Below are 6,968 nucleotides of genomic sequence, written 5' to 3' on the forward strand. Positions count from 1 at the left end.
CCTGGTCTTCCCCCTCCATGTTCTTTAAACACTACCGGCTGGATCTAACATCATCTTCAGATCTTACCTTTGGCAGAAGGGTTCTGGAAGCGGTGGTCCCTCCCTAATCTTCACTGCTCTGCAATCTCTCCGTGGTGCCGTCATGGGGAAAGAGAAAGAGTAGTTACTTACCGGTAACGAAATTTCTTGGAACCCATGACGGCACCCGTACATTCCCTCCCCTTTTTTCTTACACATGGGTGTGCACAATCGTTACTACCTGTTGTTTAGTCACAGGGTGTGTCTAAAAAAAAAAAATATATATATATATATATATATATATATATATAGGAACGTGCAGTTTGAGCGTTTTATTTTTTTAAAAATATACTGTTATCATAGGCAGATTGTACAAAAACCTTTCAATTGTACTCTAATAGTTATTTGACTGGAAAATTACAATGACTGCAATTCATATAGGTAATTTGGGAAAATCTGAGAAAATATTATTTGCATAATAATTTGGAACACAGTGTAATGCTCATTAGGAGGCGCTCAGGACACCACACATGAAAAAAATACGTAACAGAGTCCAGAGAAAGATCAGCACAATGAGCGGATCTCAGGGGATTGGAAACCTGTTACTGATGATCAGTGGGAAGTGAATTACACAAAATTCATCAAATAAATATAATCAAAAATTATATATGACATAAGTAAAGTGAAAGTGCATAAGTTTATATAAATATGATCCCATAATGCTAAAGTATATGCATAGCTTTTAACCCCTTCACGACATCCGCAGTGTGTGTGTGTGTGTATATGTATGTATGTATATATATATATATATATATATATATATATATATATATATATATATATATATATATATATATATATAATATAATATATTATGGCGCCGCGGGAGGTGCGTTTCCGCAAACCTTCATAGCGGGACGATGGCGTCGGCACAATCTTTATCAGGTGTCTGCTATGTATCATAGCTAAAACCATGCAGGAACGCCCATGATCTGTGCTAGCGCTGATCGCGGCCGTTTAACCCCTCTGTCGCTCTCAGTAGCTCCCTCTCTGGTCCAATCGGCATTGCAATCGCATTGTGCCGATGGTCTCCATGGTGAACCCCGACCGAAAGATGGCCGTGGAGTCACCCAGGTACGGTGGCCTGTAAGGTCCTGCCATGATCTCATATTCTTCCCTGTAAAAGCATTGCAAAGTATTAGATCAGCGATCGAAGGCAGAGAAAGTTGATTTCTCATCCTGGGACAAGGTGGTTAAAAAAAAAAAAAGTTTTACTAAATTGTAAAAATCTAAAAAAAAACAAAATGAATGAAAAATATATAAAATGCACATGTTAATGTAAAAAAAAAAAGACCCGATCTATAAAACTGTTTCTAGTTAACCCCTTAAATAAACACCGTAAAAAAAATAAATCAATGCATTTTCATCATACCGCTGAACAAAGTGCAATAAAATGCGATCAAAAAATCTAACGTAAATGAAAATGGTACAGCTGAAAACGTTATCTTGTACCTCAAAAAACTAGCCGCCATACAGCTCCATCAGTGGAAAAAAAAAAAAAGCTATAGCTCTCAGAATAAAGTGATGCAAAAACAATTCTTTTTTTTTTTTTTTTTTATAAAATGTTTGTTTAAAGCAGCAAAATATAAAAACAAGATATACTGTATTTTTCGGACCATAAGACGCACTTTTTTTCCCCCTCAAATTTGGGCCCGCGGCTTCGTGAGGATGACCACCCAGATCTCAGTCTGCACATGCGCCGGCTCGGTAGCTCACGGCTTCAGGAAGATGGCCGCAGGAAAAGTAGCGCACGCCGTTCTTCCTGACCGCTGTCATCGGCCCTGCAGCATCTCACCGCTTCTGCCACCGCCGGGTTCCTGAGGGAGGGAACCTGCTTCCTGTGATCCCGCTCAACCGCCAACACAACCCCCTGCTGCTGGGGCTCCCCCTTCCCCCACCCAGGGTCCGCAGCTTTCCTCCACTTCTGCCACTGCAGACTTCCTGAGGGACTCTGCCTCCTGTGACCCCCGCTCCACCGCTCACCAGGTAAGATACCTATTCGGACTATAAGACGGACCCTTATCTTACAGAAAAAATTTTTTTTTTCCTATTTTACACCCAGAAGTTTGGGGTGCATCTTATAGTCTGAAAAATACGGTAAATGTGGTATCACTGTAATCGTACTGACCCAAAGAAAAAAAGCTGCCTTTTTACCATATGGTGAACGGCATAAAAAAATAAATCCTAAATTGCTGTTTTTTGTTCATTCTGTCTCCCAAAAATTGGAATAGAAAGAGATAAATAAATATGATGTGCCCGAAAATGATACCAATGAAAACTCCGACTCTTCCCGAAAAAAACAAGCCCTCACATGACTGTCGGCCAAAACATGGAAAAATTCTAGGTCTCAATACAGATCAATGCCAAAACTTGTTTTTGCAAAAAGAAAAAAAAAGCTTTTAGTGTGTGACAGCTGCCAAACTAAAAACCCAATATAAATCTGGTATCGCTGTAATCGCACCGACCTGAAGAATAAAGTCGTCTAATCGGTTATATTGCTCGAGGAACGGCTTAAAAAAATAAATAAAACCAATTCTTCACCTGCTACTGATTTGTTCATTCTGCCTCCCAAAGATCGCAGTAAGGCTCTGCTCACATTTATTCTGCACTGAGCGCTTACACCAAGGTTTTCGTGTAAATCTCTGAAATACGAGATTCACACGGAAACCTCGGCGGAAGATTTCCTGTAATGAGGCAGATGGAGGTGTGGCACCCCAGGGGTCTGGTTTCCACAGTAATGTAATGTTATGTCTGAGAGCAGGTGGGAGGTCCTTTGGTCAGGGATCCTGTGCATGCCACACCTCCTGCCCAGTCCTGGGAGGGGAAGAACTTCCCCTATGTAAACCCGGGGCTGAGGCAGGGTTAGAGAGTTCTGAGAGAAGAAGACAGGGAGCAGAGCTGCTCTATGGGCTTTGCTCCACAGGCAGGCCCTGGCTGGGGCCTGAGCCTGGAGTAGAGAAGAAGTAGAGACAGAGAAACAGCATAGGAAGAAACAATAGGAGCTCTGTGGGAGCAGTGTACAAGGAGTCAGGGGCTGGCAGCTGCAGAGCTCGCCCTGACTGAGAAGATTTCTTACTGGACCCGGAGTCCGAGGCTGTGGGGACTAACTTCTACCCAGCAGCAGAATCCGTCAGGCAGGGGATTCCAGGTCCTCTGGCCAAGAAACCTGAAGGCACGGTCACACGCATGGGACCAGCACCGCCATCGTGGAGCGGAAGCTACTAGAAGGCCCCGAGTCACCGGCCATACGGGTGAGCACCACACGGCACACTCAGGGACGTGGGCTACTTTTACCCGCCTCTAGCAAGGTAGCCAGAAGAGTACAGTTAGTTGGGGAGGCCTACAACTCCGCCTGGCCAAGGGAGATCCCATCTGCTCAAGGACTGACCAGGCCCCGATCGCTAGCAAGTACTCCGGGAGGGTCTATCTTTGTCACCAGTAAAGACCCTGAACTACACCGCACCGTCTCTGAGTGGTTCCTGCTACCCCCATCATCCACGTCGGCTGCCCTGAGGCCATACCCCTCCCGTTGGGGGTTATACCATCCACGCTGCACCATCCTTCCACCGGCCTCAGCGGTCTGCCCTGCAGCGGCAGCTCCATAGCTGCATTCAACGGGTGGCGTAGTCATCAACCATCTACTGCTAGTACTCTGCCACTTAGTCTGACTCCCTGGGCACGGACCGGGTCACCGCCACGAGACTACAACCCTCAACAGATCCGGCTCCGGGTAAGCTCCCGCGTGCGCAACGCAGCGCGACACAGGCCCAGGGGCGCGTCAGAGGCACTGTGGACGCCGTCTGACCTGTGATCCGGCAGTGTCTGTCTTTTTAGGCGTAGATAAAGTGCCGTCGGCCACAATTTTGTGCATTTCTGAAAAGAAGCACACAGCTGAACAGAGGGAAGACAGAGTCCAGAGTAACTCTGCTACCTCATTATATTGAATAGACCCATCAGGGGTCTGAATCGCGTCAATCGGAGATTTAGATGAAAACCCCGATGTAAGTGCTCAGCATAAAGCGTAGGATAAATGTGATCCAAAATGTTATGTAATGTTCCCAATAAAAGCTTCAACTCCATTAAAAAATAAAAAGCCCTCACTCGGATCAGTCATTTGTTATCGGAAATATAGGGGGCTTGCACGTTACTGATAGTACAAAGGCTCTGGAAAAGTGCTATGGCTCCTCGCCCTCCAAAAGAAATCCAGTGAATTCTGCGCTCCCAAATCCAAATCCCCCCCCCCCCCCTTCTGATCCCAGTGTGCCTAAACTGCCGTTAGCGTCCACATGTTTGGCATTTCTGTAGGGATGAAAGCCCTCCTAATTTACCCAGCTCGTGCTTCTGGAGACATGCTTAAACATCATTATGCATATGTTTATAGCCATATTAATGCACTTACACTTCTGTCATATTGTCATTTATAATTTTTGATTATATTTGTGATGAATTTTGTGTAATTCACTTCCCATTTATCATCAGTAATATGTTTCCAAGCCCCTGAGATCCGCTCATAGTACTATTTATACGCTGTTGCTTTGTAGCCATTGTTCATTGTAAGGATTTCTATAATGCTCACATCATCCCTCCCCCCCCCCCCCATCCATAGAAGATGTGCAGTGGAAGTTGTCTCTACTCGGAGGTTGTAACTTTGTTCTGTACTTTACATTTCAGGGTTAAGTGGTGGTGCAATGGCTGGTGTGATCATTGGAGTCATCTTCGTCATTGCTGGGGTCATCTTCATCCTTAGGAAGTGGAGGTAATATTGGACCTTACATTGTTGTATTCTCTATTGCGCTGTAACTTGTGACCTTTTCAGCAGGTCTCAGTTAGTCCTATTACGGCCCCCCTAGCCCATGTATCTATATTCTTGGATATGGACATCAGAGGGGACCCCCTGACGCAGGAGTAGTGGGGGCTATAATACACGGTAATGAGCGCTGCAGCTTTGTGAGCAGAAGATCAGATTCAGTTTTCTGGAAGTAACCAATAATTTTTTTTCTGTACTATATTTGTAAGACCACTGCTTGTTGTCAGTATCATTCTGTCCAGAAGATGTCACGCGGCTGCATTGCTTTCTCTGCATCCATAGAATAGGATGAGTGCGCGACACCCTGGTAAGAGGGAGATGGACGTTACATCAGCAGCGCATCTCAACAGGAAGCTGTTGATACCCACTTTAAAATCCCTAAAGGTCTGTTCACACTGCATCTTTTTCCAGAAGTCAAAAACATCATTTTTTAATTCTGCACTACAGAAACACCTGCGAATGAGCAGTAATGCCCTCAAATTGCATGTAGTCTGCACACGACTTTATACATTTTTATCAAATCCAACAAAGCCGTTTATTTAATACATAACGTTAAATCATTATGTAAGTAACATTGCACTGCAACACCAAAAAGGCAGCAAACGCTCATGGTGGCACTTGTCCCAACCTCTCTTTACCACTTCTCCTCTTTTGGAAACCTGAAGAAGCTCAAAACACATCACACCAATTCATTTTTACAAATGTTCATTCTTTTAAGCATTATTTTAATTAATTTTTTTAGTCAGCATTTTCTGCTCTAAAAGATCTAATGTGAACAAACCTTAAAAAAAACAAAAACACGTAAGACTGGGTGTAGATGGTGACTGTGGCCGCAACACAGGGCGTGCAGCTGTTATATTGCAGGTGAACGGGGTCACGTTACCACTGCGACAAGCAAGTTGGGAAAAATCCAACTGTTCCTGACGTTGTGACCTGGTTATGGTCGTGGAAGCCTTTGGGGGTCGTAGTGCGCCCCTTATCCTGCACAATCGCAGCTGCACAGAGTGATCTTTGGATGCACAACCTGTTTTGTGTCCAAAGTTGCCATCTAGCCCCATCCTAATTGGGTTTTCTGGGGTTGTAAAAAATGACGGACAGCCCTCACAGGCTAATCTGTGTGGATCTAACCTGCAGATCAGCTGACTGATGGGCTGCGGAGCTACAATGAGTGCAGCATGTTCCCTTCATTACTTGGTACAGCGCCATCCTTCTCATTGTGGCTCTGTCTGTTACTGCAGGCCAGTCCCATTCACTTTTATGGGAGTTATGGGAACAGCACATGTCCTGTGGCCGCAGCTTGGATGATCGGCCGACGCTTTATGCTTTATTTATAGAAAACTCAACTTGTATGAAACCTATTTCATTTTTCTTCTCTCCTTTCAGAAAAATACCATGAGAATTTCCCGGGAACAATCGTCCGCTCCGAAGGTATAAGGCAGCCGCTCTCTGATGTGGAACTTAAGCCTATCAATGTCGGTACAGCCAACGTAAAGGACCAGAAAACAACTTCTATAAATCAGATTCCACTTGACCAGTACAACTTAAGGAGCTGTTAAAAACTTTTTCCCCAAAGTTAAACTTTATTTTCTAAATCTGTCCAAAAATTATGTGTAATGAGAAATGCAAAAAGTCAATAGTAGCCAGCTTACCCAGATCGTAGTTTCTCCTTGGTCCGATCATCTGCCAGGGATCCGCACGGAAATTAGGGAGGCACACCCTCCTGCAATCGCTTGGAACCAAAACAAATACAGTCCAGCGGAGGAACCCTTATTTTGGCATTTTTCTTAAAATCTTTTTATTCTTCAACAATCCTTAAAAGAACATAATTTATTTTTGGACCAGGTATGTACATTCAGTGGGCACTTTATGGCAGTGCAAAGGACATAGCTGTCTAGGAACAGACTACGCATTTCCTAGAAGACGTCCTATGCGGTTGAAACGCGTAGTCTGCTCCTAGACAGCTGTGTCCTTTACACTGCCATAAAGTGCCCACTGTATGTACATACCTCGTCCGAAAAGGAATGATCTTTTTAAGGATTGTTGAAGAATAAAAAGATTTTAAGAAAAATGCCTAAATAAGGGT

At 44.2% G+C, this 6,968-nt stretch overlaps 1 long non-coding RNA gene across 1 annotated transcript in view; it reads left to right on the forward strand.

Annotated features, from left to right (window-relative positions):
• The window catches only part of LOC141153144 (uncharacterized), a 32,312-nt gene extending 25,580 nt beyond the window's left edge, over positions 1-6,732 (forward strand). Inside the window, exons 4-5 of the long non-coding RNA XR_012247244.1 lie at positions 4,750-4,834; positions 6,269-6,732. This is a non-coding gene — a long non-coding RNA (uncharacterized lncRNA). The remainder of the gene's footprint in view (positions 1-4,749; positions 4,835-6,268) is intronic.
• The last annotated feature ends 236 nt before the right edge of the window (positions 6,733-6,968 follow it).

Source organism: Phyllobates terribilis, unplaced genomic scaffold (genome assembly GCF_046119375.1).
Source record: "Phyllobates terribilis strain yellow unplaced genomic scaffold, ASM4611937v1 Scaffold_7__3_contigs__length_470593459, whole genome shotgun sequence".
Taxonomy (NCBI): Eukaryota; Metazoa; Chordata; class Amphibia; order Anura; family Dendrobatidae; genus Phyllobates; species Phyllobates terribilis.